Consider the following 14,528-nt stretch of genomic DNA (forward strand, 5'->3'; position numbering starts at 1 on the left):
ATACACTAGGAGAAAATATCTGCAAACCACATATTCAGCAAAGGATTAGTATCTGGAATATACAGTGATCCTTACTTATCCTTGGTTTCACTTTCTGTGGTTTCAGGTATCTGCTCTCAGTTGCTATCTGAAAATATTAAACAGAAAATTCCAGAAATAAACAATTAATAAGTTTTAAATTGTGCACCATCCTGAGTAACATGATGAAATCTTATGCCAGTCCTCTCCCCCTTACCGGGATGGGAGTCATATTCCTTTGCCTGGGATATCCACATTGTCCACACTAGCTACCTAGAAGTCACTTAGTAGCCACCTCAGTTATCAGATTGATTGTCCCAATATCACAGTGCCTGTGTTCAAGTAACCCTTATTTTATTTAATAATATTTTACTAATAATAATTATTGGCTGGCCGCGATGGCTCATGCCTATAATCCCAGCACTTTGGGAGGCTGAGGTGGGTGGATCACGTGAGGTCAGGAGTTCAAGAGCAGTCTGGCCAACATGGAGAAACTCTGTCTCTACTAAAAATACAAAAATTAACTGGGCGTGGTGGTGGCTGCCTGTAGTCCCAGCTACCTGGGAGGCTGAAGCAGGAGAATCTCTTGAACCCGGGAGGCAGAGGCTGCAGTAAGTTTAGATCGTGCCACTGCACTCCAGCCTGGGCAACTGAGTGAGACTCTGTCTCAAAAAAAACCCAAAAAACTTATTAGATATAGTTGTTAATCTCTTACTGTGCCTAATTTATAAATTACACTTTATCCTGGGTGTGTATGTGAAGGAAAAAACAAAGTATGTACAGAGTTCGGCACTATCTACTTTTCAGGCATTCACTGGGGGGTCTTGGAATGTGTCTCCCGAGGATAAAGGGGGAATACTGTTTAAAAAACTCTTAAAACTCAATAGTATCAACAACAACAACAACAATAACAAAACTATCCAATTAGAAAATGCGCAAAAGACATGAACAGAAATATTACTGAAAAGGATACAGGATGACGAAATAGGCATATGAAAGATATTCAACATTATTAGCCGTGAGGGAAATGCAAGTTAAAATCATAATGAGGTGCGCTGTAGAGTCATCCCTCCATATCCATGAGGAGTCAGTTCCGGCACCCCTCTTCCGCCATAGACAGCAAACTCCACAGATGCTCACGTCCCTGATGTAAAAAGGCATACTCTTTGCATATAACCTGTGTAATCCTCCTGTATACTTTAAATCATCTCTAGGTTACTTCTAATACCTAATACAGGCCAGGTGCAGTGGCTCATGCTTATAATCCCAGTGCTTTGGGAGGCTGAGGTGGGAGGATTGCTTGAAGCCAGGGGTTTGAGACCAGCCTGGGCAATAGTGAAACCCTGTCTTTACAAAAAAAAAAAAATTAATTAGCTGGGCATGGTAGTGCATGCCTGTAGTCCTAGCTGCTTGGGAGGCTGAGGCAGGAGGATTGCTTGAGCCCAGGGTTCAAGGCTGCAGTGAACTGAAATCACGGCATTGCACTCCAGCTTGGGCAACAGAGTAAAGACTGTCTCTTTTTTAAAAAAAAAAAAAGTTAAGCTAACCTTAATACAATGTAAATGCTAGGTAAACAGTTGTCACACTGTATTGTTTAGGAAATAAGGACAAGAATTTTTTTTTTTTTACATATTCAGTACAGACACAACCACCGTCTTTGAAATAAAATATATTTTTGATCCTCGGTTGGCTGAACGCATGAACATGGAACCCATGGATATGGAGGACTGACTGTATATCTATTAGAATGGCTACAGTTGAAAATGACAACATCAAATGCTAGCAAGGAAACAGCGAAACTGAATTACTCATGCATTTACTAGCAGAAATATAAAATGATGTCACAACTCTGGAAAACAATTTTGCACTTTCTTATAAAATGATATATGCACTCACCACACAACCCAGCAGTTGTACTGTTGGGCGTTTATCCTGGAGAAATAAAAACTTCTTTTTTTATTTTATTTTTTTAAATTGAGATAGAGTCTCACTCTGTTGCCCAGGCTGGAATGCAGTGGTGTGATCTTGGCTCACTACAACCTCCGCCTCCCAGGTTCAAGCGATTTTCCTGCCTCAGCTTCCAGAGTAGCAGGGATTATAAGCAGCCTGTCATCATGACCAACTAATTTTTGTGTGTGTATATATATATATTTTTCTTTTGATACAGAGTTTCTCTCTTGTTGCCCAGACTGGAGTGCAATGGCACGATCTCGGCTCACCACAACCTCCACCTCCCAGGTTCGAGTGATTCTTCTGCTTCAGCCTCCCAAGTAGCTGGGATTACAGGCATGCACCACCATGCCCAGCTAATTTTGTATTTTTAGTAGAGATAGGGTTTCTCCATGTTGGTCAGGCTGGTCTCGAACTCCCAACTCACATGTTATGCACACCTTGGCTTCCTATAGTGCTGAGATTATAGGCATCAGCCACTGTGGGCCTGGCCTGTATTTTTGTATAGATGGGGTTTCACCATGTTAGCCAGGCTGGTCTCGAACTCTGGACCTCAGGCGATTCACCTGCCTTGGCCTCCCAAAATGCTGGGATTACAGGCGTGAGCCAGCGCCCCCAGCTTGAGCCACTGCACCTAGCCCCAGCTAATTTTTATATGTTTAGTAGAGATGGGATTTCACCATGTTGGCCAGGCTGGTCTTGAGCTCCTGATCTCAAGTTATGCTTCTCAAAGTGCTAGGATTACAGGCTTGAGCCACGGTGCCCAGCAGTATACTATAGTTTTGCAAACTGTTACCCTTGGGGACAACTGGACGAAGTTTACAAAGAGCCTCTCTGTATTGTTTCCTACAATTGCATGTGTGTATCTGCAATGATCTCAACAAAAATTTCAATTAAAAAAATTATCAAAAACTTACTGACCCTCTCATTGTCCCTCCCCGCATGAAAGGATCTGAGTTAAAATGTTTTAAGGAACAGATAATTTTCCATGTTATTTAAAGTGGTTCAGCACATATGAAGAGACGGGAAACCATTTCATTTATTTTACTCAGATAATGTCAATACCAAAAAGCACACATGGAACCCCAGTGTGGAAAGACTTTAAAAGATGAGCCGTTGCTGGTGGAAACAGAGTGGGGAGCTTGTAGTCACTCACTTTCCTTCCCCTCTTCCCACCCTTTCCATCACAAACCCCTTCCTGCCTACTCCCCACCCACAACTACATTTTGGGTTTCTGTGGAAACTAAGGGCTGTGCAACTTGCTTTTTGAAAATTACCTCTATTGCACAGTCCTAATTATTGAGAATTATTGCCATAAAAAAATCCCAAACAAAACACTAGCAAATTGAATTCAATTTAAAGCAATTATCTACTATCACCATGAAGAGTTTGTCTCAAGAGGGTTAAAATGGCATAAAAATGGAAAATACGTTACCGTGATACGGCATATCAGTAGGTTCAATAAGAACCTACTGATATGTTTAAGAGATACTAAAAAAAGAGATATAATGAGATTAATACCCATTTCATTCTTTTTTTTCTTTCTTTTTTTTTCTTCTAGATTCTTCGTCCAGGCTGGAGAGCAGTGACATGATCTTGGCTCACTGCAACCTCTGCCTCCCAGGTTCAAGCGATTCTCCTGCCTCAACCTCCCGAGTAGCTGGGATTACAGGTGCCCGACACCACGCCCGGCTAATTGTTGTATTTTTAGTAAAGACAGGGTTTCCCCATATTGGCCAGGCTGCTCTAGAATTCCTGACCTCAAATGATCTGCCTGCCTCCGCCTCCCAAAGTGCTGGGATTATAGGCGTGAGCCACCATGCCCTGTCCTGATTTAAAAAAAAAAAAAAAAAAAAAATTCTTATTTACTAAAAATAGAAAGAAACATTTTTAACCTGATAGATTATGGGGCAAGGAAACATTCCTATATCTGCATGATGTGATCTGAAGTTTAGGAAGCTTCATCTTCTGGAGGGGAGTGGAAGACTAGAGGGACAAAGACTCCAGGTGGACAGACTAATCAATCGTAGACAACCGCACTGGTCCAGGCAAGCAAAATAAGAGTCGGAACAGCAGTGCTTGCTGGGGTTGAGGTGGTTCTCCCAAGAGGTACCTGAGATTGGCTTGAGGGATGAGGGTGAAGGAGAAATTGAAATTGGCTCAGGCTGGGCGTGGTGGCTCATGCCTGTAATCCCAGCACTTTTGGAGGCTGAGGCGGACAGATCCCTTAAGTCGGGAGTCCAGGACCAGCCTGGCCAACATGGTGAAACCCCGTCTCTACTAAAAATATAAAAGTTAGCTGGGCATGGTGGTGCGTGTCTGTAGTCCCAGCTACTTGGGAGGCTGAGGCAGGAGAATCCCCTGGGAGGCAGAGGTTGCAGTGGACCGAGATTGTGCCACTGCACTCCAGTCTGGGCAACAGAGTGAGACTCTGTCTAAAAACAAAAGAGAAAGGAGAAGACAAAAGAATGACAAGAAGTCCTCAAAGAACCTAAAACATTTTTTGGTATTTGTGCAGGTACATCATGTTCTTTCAAAATCGTTTAATTTCTATTACTTCACTTAATCCTCACCCTGTGAGGCTTCCACAAGGTTGCGAACATGAAGGCCCATCTTGGTAGCTGTGCCAGGGCATGTAAGGCCTCAAAAGGTGATGGGCACGCCTCATTTTAGAGGCTGCACTTCCCTACAAAGCACATGAAAATATACCACCTGCCATACTGAATATAATTCATACAGAACCAGGTGAGAGCTGAGTTGAGCTACAATTGACTAGCTGCCTAGTGCTACATTTAAACATGTATTCAAATTAATTTCTGAGTTGCCTTTTATACTTCAGAACCCATTCATTCTTCCTGAAATCTAACATTTCTAGCAATCCCTTTAAAACTTCCCAACCAGGTCATACCGCAGTAGCTCATGACTGTAATCCCAGCACTTTGGGAGGCCCATGCTGGAGGACCACTTGAGCCCAGGAGTTCGAGAGCAGCTTGGGCAGCATAGCAAGAGCCTATCTCTACAAAGAATGTTTTTAAAGTTAGCTGGGTGTTGTTGTGCTTGCTTGTAGTCTCAGCTATTTGGGAGGCTGAGGCGGGAGGATGGCTTGAGCCCAGGAGTTTGAGGCTGCAGTGAGCCATGATCGCACCACTGCACTTCAGCTTGGGTGACAGGGGGTTGCTTTTTTTTTAATTTTAATTTTTAAAATTGAACCCAACAACCTTGTGGATACAATGCCCTGAACTCTACCATGCCAATCCAGGCTCCTTTTTTTTTTTTTTTTTTTTTGAGATAGAGTCTTGCTGTGTCACCCAGGCTGTAGTGTAGTGGCACGATCTCTGCTTACTGCAAACTTCACCTCCTGGGTTCAAGCGATTCTCCCACCTCAGCCTCCCCAGTAGCTGGGATTACAGGTGCTTGACATCATGCCCGGCTAATGTTTGTATTTTTGTAAAGACAGGGTTTCACCATTTTGGCCAGTCTGGTCTCAAACTCCTGATCTCAGGTGATCCGCCCACCTCAGCCTCCCAAAACGCTGGGATTATTGGGTCACTGCGCCTGGCCCAATACAAGCTTCTGAAGTCCTGAAGATCCTTGCAGAGTGTGACAAGCAACGTGGGACCAATGGTTGGAATACCAAACTTAGAACACTTATGTGAGACAAAGAAAATGGGGTGTGGGCAAAATGAGTGGCAGGCAGGAGGCAAGCTGCCAAGGCTCTGGGCAGGAGAGTGGGTGACGGTGCTCAAATAGCTCCCACCTAACTCAGGGAGAATTTATTTCTAATTCCTCCAAAGACATACAGTTTTCTCCTCTTGTAGCTGAGAAAAACTCTTCTGGGTCTTGCCCCTTTTGACTGACAAACTATAGAGCAGATTCTCTGACCACCAGGTCTAAGTGGAAGGAAGGGAGAGCGCAGGTTTCCCATTCTGTGCGTCTCTGGCTCCACTATCAAGTTGAGAATGCTTCTTAACTCTTCTGTCAGATTCTGGTTGTCATGTGCAATTTGACTGTTTAATCCCACTCATAAAACTCTGGGCTTTTCCCCATGAGGCCTTCAAAAGCAGTCTTGTGGCATTTATTTCTGTTTCTTTTTTTTTTTTAGATGGAGTCTCACTCTGTTGCCCAGGCTGGAGTGCAGTGGCATGATCTCGGCTCACTGAAAGTTCCGCCTCCGGGGTTCACGCCATTCTCCTGCCTCAGCCTCCAGGGTAGCTGGGACTACAGGGGCCCGCCACCACGCCCGGCTAATTTTTTGAATTTTTAGTGGAGACAGGGTTTCACCGTGTTAGCCAGGGAGGTCTCAATCTCCTGACCTCGTGTCCGCCTGCCTTGGCCTCCCAAAATGCTGGGATTACAGGCGTGAGCCACCGCGCCCAGCCATTTATTTCTATTTCTATTCATTATTTTTCTTTCAATGTACATAACAGGTCTGATCACACTTCCAATCACACCTTTCAGGGAGGACAACTGGTTTATTTAGATGGATTTGGACATGGGTAGAGGGAAATGTACAGTACAGATGAGCTCTAGAGCCCATTTCTCTTGCTCTCTGCAATGTAGGTATTTTTGTTTTTGTTTTTGTTTTTCAATGATCAGCCTTGAGTGACTCGATGTACACCTGTGGGTTCCAGATTCAGGAAATGTTTGATGCTTTTTCATACTGTTGCAAATGGTATTTAGTTTGAAATTTCATATTCTATTAGTTTGTTGCTCCCGTATAGAAATACAACTGATTTTTGAACTTTTATTTCCAGATTCCCTGATAAATTCATTTATTAATACTAATGGTTAATCTATAGGTTCTAAAGGTTCTTTCGAATTTTCTGTGAATCTTAGCAGTTTTATTTATTTCTTTCCAATCATTATGGTTTTTGTTTTGTTTTGTTTTGTTTTGTTTTTTGTTTTTTTGAGTCTGAGTCTTACTCTGTTGGCCAGGCTGAAACACTGTGGAGCGATCTCGGTTCACTGCAACCTCTGCCTCCTGGGTTCAAGCCATTCTCCTGCCTCAGTCTCTCAATAGCTGGGATTATAGGTGCGTGCCACCATGCCCAGCTAATTTTTGTATTTTTAGTACAGACGGGGTTTCACCATGCTGGCCAGGCTGGTCTGGAACTCCTGACCTCAGGTGATCCACCACCTTGGCCTCCCAAAGTTCTGGGATTGCAGGTGTGAGCCAATGTGCCTGGCCCATTATGGTTCTTATCCTTTCTCTTGCCTTCTTGCACTGCCTCTGACCTCTGGTACACTGTTGATAAAAACAGTGCTCACTTGTCTTGTTCCTGACCCCAGGGGAAGAACACTCACTGTTTCACATTTAAGTGTGCTGTTAGGTGTAGATTTAGTAGGTTCTCTCTATCAGACCCCTCCCATGCATCATTCTGAATTCTCTGCCTCACATCTTGGTCTAGCTGGTGCTGCTAGAAGCGTCTTTTCACAGGCTTTGATCACCATCCCAGACACACTTTGACAGCACCTCTCTTCATGCCACACTGTGTGATTCTTCCCTCATGCCCAGAGGGTTTCCGTGCCCACACTGAGGTGGGAGACACAGTGGGTCTGCAGTGAGTGTCCCTAACAGTGTAGCCTTAGGGCCAAGCTTTGACTGGTAAAGATGGGAGCCAGTTGATCAATTCTTCCCAATTTCTCCCCTCCCAGACAGACTGTGATGAGAAGCTGATGGTCCCACCTGACTGTGCGTTAACAGGCAGGGGCCAGCTGGCAGTGCCTCCTCCATCACTCTCCCTCCTTCCCTACCACCCACACCAAGCTCCTTGGGATTGCCTCAGGTTCGGTTGTCTGGGAAGCTCTGACCAAGATATTTAATAACAGGTGTAACCCTGGAAAGCAGACCCTTAAACAAGAATTTTGGAGTAGACCTTAAGGTCATCTCAAGGACCCCATTATTAGTGATTGGGAGGGGAATATGGTATTACCTGGTATGCAGTGCCATCACAATTATTAAGCTTTTGGCCTGCGGTGAATTTGGATAAGGTACAGGTGGAAAGTGAGGCATTCGCTTATGCAGTGGCTGTGGCCCTCGTACGCCATGCAGCAATGAGAGGCATGAGGATTGTGGTGCACACTTGTTATTGTTAATGGTAGGCTCAGCACAGCCAACTGTCAACTCCAGGTGCACTCTGAAAGTGACAAATGAGAGATCTACCTCCTAATGTTGCTGAGAACTGTGCTGAAAGTCAGTACCATCGATTTTTGTTTCGTGTATCTGGGAGCTATGTTATGAGATGTGTGCACAGTTAAGATTGTTCTTTTTTTTATTGATGAATCAACCTTTCTATTGGAATGAAATGTCTTTCTTGATCTTTAGGAATAGTCTTTCTCTTGAAGTTTATCTTGCCGGCTATTTTAATAGTCATGCTAGCTTTCTTATGTTTAGAGTTTGTATGATTGATCTTTCTTTTTTTTTTGAGACGGAGTGTTGCTCTATTGCCAGGCTGGAGTGCAGTGGCATGATCTCAGCTCACTGCAACCACCACCTCCCAGATTCAAGTGATTCTCCTGCCTCAGCCTCCCAAGTAGTTGGTTCCACAGGCACCTGCCACCACACCCGGCTAATTTTTGTATTTTTAGTAGAGATGGAGTTTCACCATGTTGGCCAGGGTGGTCTCCATCTCTTGACCTCGTGATCCACCCTGCATGGTAGATCTTACAAAGTGTCTTTATGATTAAAGTGTGTTTCTTGCTGGTCATGGTGGCTCACACCTGTAATCCCAGCACTTTGGGAAGCCAAAGCAGGCAGATCACTTGATTTTGGGAGTTCGAGACCAGCCTGGCCAACATGGTGAAACCCTGTCTCCACTAAAATACAAAAAAAAAAAAATTAGCTGTGCATGGTGGTGTACGCCTGTAGTCCCAGCTACTCTGGAGGCTGAGACAGGAGAATCGCCTGAATCTGGGAGGCAGAGGTTGCAGTGAGCTGAGATCGTGCCACTGTACTCCAGCCTGGGTGACAGAGTGAGACTCCATCTCAAAATAATAATAATAATAATAATAGTAATAATTAGCTGGTGTGGTGGCATGCACGTGCCAGTATCCCAACTACTGGGGAGGCTGAGGCAGGAGAATGGCTTGAACCCGGAAGGCAGAGGTTGCAGTGAGCCACTGCACTCCAGCCTGGGTGACAGAGCAAGACTCTGTCTCAAAAATAAATAAATAAATAAATAAAATAAAATGTGTTTCTTATAAAGATATATACAGTAATTGGGTCTTGCTTTTTTTATTGAGTCTGCCAATTTCCACCTTTTAACTGAGATATTTAGATAAGCATTTAAAAATCGATTGTGTTTTACTCTTTCATTGTTTATTTCAAAAGATAAATATATGTTTTTATATTTATATTTCCCCCTTCTTACACCAAAAGGAACATGCTTGGCTTTCCCCGCCCCTGAACAATACTTCATGAAGATCAACTCCTAGAAGTTCACAGGCATCTTCCCTGTTTCTTTTTATAATTACAGAACTCTCCATTGCTTTGGGTTGAATGTTTAGTTAACCTATTCCTACTGACATTTGGTTCCAGTCTTTTGCTATTACAAATACAGTTGCAATGAATACTGTTGTGTATATGTCTTTTCCATAGTTTGTCAATGTGTCTTTTGCATAGATTTGTGGACATGGGCTTGGTGGTCAGAGAACAAATGCCTATGTAATTTTGCTCCATATTGCTAAATCCCCCTTCTTAGGGATTACACTCTTTCGCATTTGGTAGGTGGGGCTTCTCCCATGGGAGTCTCTGTCGGGGTGACCCAGAGGGCTGCTGTCCATTATCCTGGGCCCCTAAAGGCTAGAACACAGAATTCTTTTCCCAGGAACATTCAGTTTCTTGAAGAAGAGGTTATCTGATTGTTCATCTGGAGGGAATATATATTGTTCCCAGGTGTTTGTGTTTCCACAGGTGCATGTGAAATGGGTGGATTTGAAGGTTGGTGGTGAGTCCGCTTGTTTCATGTGGACATCCTCCATAATTTTCTATTTCAGCTCGCATTTCACTCCCACCGGGCATTTCTGAATCCCAAGTCTCTCTAAGTTTGTGCAAGACTTGCTGACATCCTTCCTGGGTGTTACGCTGAACACCTTACTCTTGGCTGGGACTTCTTCAGTCCACCCAGTAGTTACTCTTCTCCAGGCGCTCCTCATCTTGCAGAGCTTTGCTGAAATCTCTTGTGTGTGATCCACCTCCTATTTCTTCTACCATTGAAGGTTTATGCCTTTTAAATTAATTCAGTAGCATTTTATGAGTTTGAGATTGGGGAGAAGATAAATTTGTGGTGTTTTTCCAACATTTTGATCCAGATGAGCACCAAAAATGTGTGGAAGGAGGCACTGAAGCAGCTAGAGTATGAGGTTGGAAAAGGAAAGGGCTTTCTAATAAGGGCTACTCTGGAACATTTATTTGGCCCTACTTCATGGCTTCTGAGAAACACAAGGGAAGGATCTGAATTATTTTGAAGTTGCTTTTTCTTTTCTTTTCTTTTCCTTTCCTTGCTTTTTTCCTTCCTTCCTTTCTTTCTTTTTTTTTTTTTTTCCGACAGTCTCACTCCGTTGCCTAGGCTAGAGTGCAGTGGCACGATCTCGGCTCACTGCAACCTCTGCCTCTTAGGTTCAAGTGAATCTCCTGCCTCAGCCTGCCCAGTAGCTGGGACTTATAGGTGTGCGCCACCACTCTCAGCTAATTTTTATATTTTTTGGTAGAGTTGGGGTTTCCCTGTGTTGGCCAGGGTGGTCTCGAACTCCTGGTCTCCAATGATCCACGCGCCTTGGCCTCCCAAAGTGCTGGTGTGACAGGCGTGAGCCCCTGCACCTGGCCTGAAGTCACTTTTAGTTGTGAGATGCGTGTTTCTCTGACTGGACCACATGGCTTCTTGATACTTAAATGATCAACAAGTTAATTTGGAAAACAGAGCAGATACTATGCTTAAAATATGGTACATGCTAAGATATTAGATTCAGCCACCCTACTTTCTGACATACATATGAGGCTTTAATTTTATTATCAAGCAAAAAATAAAAACAAAAAACACAACCCCAAACAACAATAACAAAGCAAGACATCTGCAGAATTGTGTTATGCTCAATTTGTGGGGGCCCTTGCATATGCCTGACATTTTCTTAGATGCCTTTTCCCTTGTAAGACTGAAATATAAAATGAGTATTTGTCCTTATAAATGGTACAAGTCTCACTTGCACAATGATCTAACTCCTATATATCCAGGGTCATAATACCTTGTATCAGACAAGGGGTTAAGACAGGAACAAGTCAACCCTGTTGTCAGGGAATGCACAGTTTAGTGGAGGAGGTAGAGGAGGTGGACCAGCTAAGAGACAGTTACAAAATGATGTGATGCTTGCTGTTATAGCGGAGTGTTCAGATGAGTCAAGGATTTAATTATCATAGCTGACAATGTACATTTTTATACATGCTCATTTTGACAGTGCATATATTAAAACCGAAGCATTACAGAGACAATTGGCTTGGTCCCTGAACCGAGATGACTTAGAGACTCATGAGACACTTACATTTTTGTAGATAGCCTGTTGTCGTGGAAACATGTCTAGACTTGGTTCCCAAAGGCCTAGGTTTGATTCCCATTCCTACTTTTTATTTCTATTCAGGAAGTTCCTTAACCCTCTCTATGACTCAGTTTCCTCATTTGTAAAAGCATGGTGTCCAGGAGCCACGGCTCATGCCTGAGATCTTTGGGAGGCTGAGGCAGGAGTTTGAGACCAGCCTAGACAACATGTCGAAACCCTGTCTCTACTAAAAATAAAAGAAACATAGCCAGGCGTGGTGGCACACGCCTGCAGTCCCAGCTACTTGAGAGGCTGAGGCAGGAGAATGTCCTGTACCCGGGAGGCGGAGCTTGCAGGAGCTGAGATCACACCACTGCGCTCCAGCCTGGGTGACAGAGCGAGACTCCCTCCCGTCTGAAAACAAACAAGCAATGCATGGGGAGAGATGAAATGATCGTTTAGGCTCTTCCCTTCCATGTCAAACATCCCATGGGGTGAATTCCAATCATTCTTTGAGGTGGAACTAATAGCCTGGCGAGGCTATCACCGATTCTGTTACAGAGTTGGGCTAGATGCATCAAAATAACCAACTGGGGTCTTTGTAGGTGTCAGTGTTAGATCCGTGAAGTACCTTCGCGGGGAACAAACTTGACAAGTTTAAGGACAATGGAGTTATTTGCTCTTTATTTCTGGAATCAGAGATGTGGTCTCCTTGTAAAATGCTGTCTGAAACATACATACAGAGCTGTCTTTTCAACAGGGTGAACAGAGCTAAGACAGTGGACACTGAAATATTCACAGGCCAGTTCAGGTTACCAGCCCCTGCTTAGGCTGGAGAATCTGCTCAGGGACGGTTAAAACAGCCTGACCACTGGCAATTTGTTAATAGAGTCCCAAGAAGTCTAGAGGGAACCTGGTGCTCAGTAAGATTTAGTCACTTGAAAGATAAAATGTTTGTTTTGGTTTAAGAGACATTTTTGAAGATTGAACATCTACCTTTTCCAGGTTCATGTGTGGGTCTATGAGAAGCCAGGTCTATCTCATTTCAAAGTGTATGCTTTTAACCACTCCCCAGGACTCCAGTGGTGCAGGAGCTGGACGATGCTTTCAGTGTGGCTTTACTTATTTATTATGTTATTGTATTATTTTTGTTTGAGACAGGGTCTCACTTTGTCACCTAGGCTAGAGTGCGGTGGCCAAACATAGGTCACTGCAGCCTCGACCACGTGGGCTCAGGTGATCCTCCCACTTCAGCCTCCCAAGTACCTGGGACTGCGGGCGGGTGCCACCATCCCCAGCTAATTTTTGTGTTTTTGTAGAGATGGAGTTCTGCCATGTTGTCAAGGTTGGTCTCAAATATCTGGGCTCAAGTGATCCGCCCGCCTTAGCCTGCCAAAGTGCTGGGGTTTACAGGTGTGAGCCACAGTGCCCGGCCTTATTTATCATTTTAAATTGTGACAAAATACATATAACATAAAATTCACCATCTTGACCTTTTCTTTTCTTTTTTTTTTGAGATGGAGTCTTGTTCCATCGTGCAACCTGGAGTGCAGTGGTGTGATCTCAGCTCACTGCAACCTCCACCTCCCAAGTTCAAGCAATTCTTCTGCCTCAGCCTCCTGAGTAGCTGGGACTACAGGTGCATATCACCACACCCGTCTAATTTTTATATTTTTAGTAGATATAGGGTTTCACCTTGTTGGTCAGCCTGGTCTGGAACTCCTGACCTCAGGTGATCCACCCGCCTCGACCTCCCGAAGTGCTGGGATTACAGGCAGAAGCCACCGCACCAGCCCATCTTGACCATTTTTAAGCATATAGTTCAATGGTAGTAAGTAGATTCACATCGTTGTGCAACCATCACCAACATCCATCTCCAGAACTCTTCATCTTGCAAAACTGAAACTCTGTACCTATTAACCAACAACCCCTCATTCCCCTCTCCCCACAGCCCATGGTCACTGCCCTTCTACTTTCTGTCTCTGTGAGTTTGACTAGTCTCGGTACCTCATCTAAGTGGAATCATACAGCATTTTTCCTTTTTTATCTGACATATTTTATTTAGCATCATGTCCTCAAGACTCATCAATGTTGTAGCACGTGTCTGAATTTCCTTCCTTTTTAAAGTTGAAAAAGTGTTATGAACTGAATGTTTGTGTGCCCCCCAAATTCATATATTGAAACCCTAACCCCCAATATGGTTGTATTTGGAGTAAGAAAGTAACTAGGGTTAAATGAGGTCAAATTCAAAAACATAAGAATTTATGTTCTTATAAGAAGAGCAGCTGGGTGCAGTGGCTCACGCCTATAATCCCAGCACTTTGGGAGGCTGAGGCGGGCAGATCACCTGAGGTTGGGAGTTCGAGACCATCCTGACCAACATAGAGAAACCCCATCTTTAGTAAAAATACAAAATTAGCCGGGCCAGGTGGTGCATGCCTGTAATCCCAGCTACCTGAAGGGATATAAATCGCTTGAACCCAGGAGGTGGAGTTTGCAGTGAGCTGAGATCACGCCATTGCACTTCAACTGGGCAACAAAAGTGAAACTCCGTCTCCAAAAAAAAAAAAGAGCACCAGAGGCTGAGGCAGGAGAATCGCTTGAACCCAGCTTTGGGGGGTGGAGGTTGATATGAGCTGAGATCGCACCACTGCAGTCCAACCTGGGAGACAGCGAGGCTGTCTCAAAAAAAAAAAAAAAAGAAAAAAAAAAGGCACTAGAGAGCTAGCCCTTTTCTCTCCATGTGAAGGCACTAAGGAAGGGCTTTGTAAGGACAGAGCAAGAGGCAGCCATTTGCAAGCCAGGAGGAGAGCGCTGACCAGATACCGAATCAGCTAGAAACTTGATCTTGGACATCTAGCCTCCAGAAATGTAAGAAAAAATATTTGTGTTGTTTAAGCCACCCAGTCTGTAGATTTTTTGGTCTTTTTTTTTTTTTTTTTGACAGGCTCTCATTCAGTTGTTCAGGCTGGAGTGCAGTGGTGCAATCTTAGTTCACTGCAACCTCTGCCTCCTGGACTCCACTATCCTCC

The 14,528-nt window shown here is 44.0% G+C and overlaps 1 non-coding gene across 1 annotated transcript; it reads left to right on the forward strand.

Moving 5' to 3' along the window:
* The first annotated feature begins 11,404 nt into the window (after positions 1-11,404).
* LOC114679813 (U6 spliceosomal RNA) lies at positions 11,405-11,509 on the forward strand. The gene has a single exon (XR_003731908.1). It is a non-coding gene; the product is annotated as a U6 spliceosomal RNA (small nuclear RNA).
* The last annotated feature ends 3,019 nt before the right edge of the window (positions 11,510-14,528 follow it).

This window comes from Macaca mulatta, chromosome 7, assembly GCF_049350105.2.
Source record: "Macaca mulatta isolate MMU2019108-1 chromosome 7, T2T-MMU8v2.0, whole genome shotgun sequence".
Classification (NCBI taxonomy): domain Eukaryota; kingdom Metazoa; phylum Chordata; class Mammalia; order Primates; family Cercopithecidae; genus Macaca; species Macaca mulatta.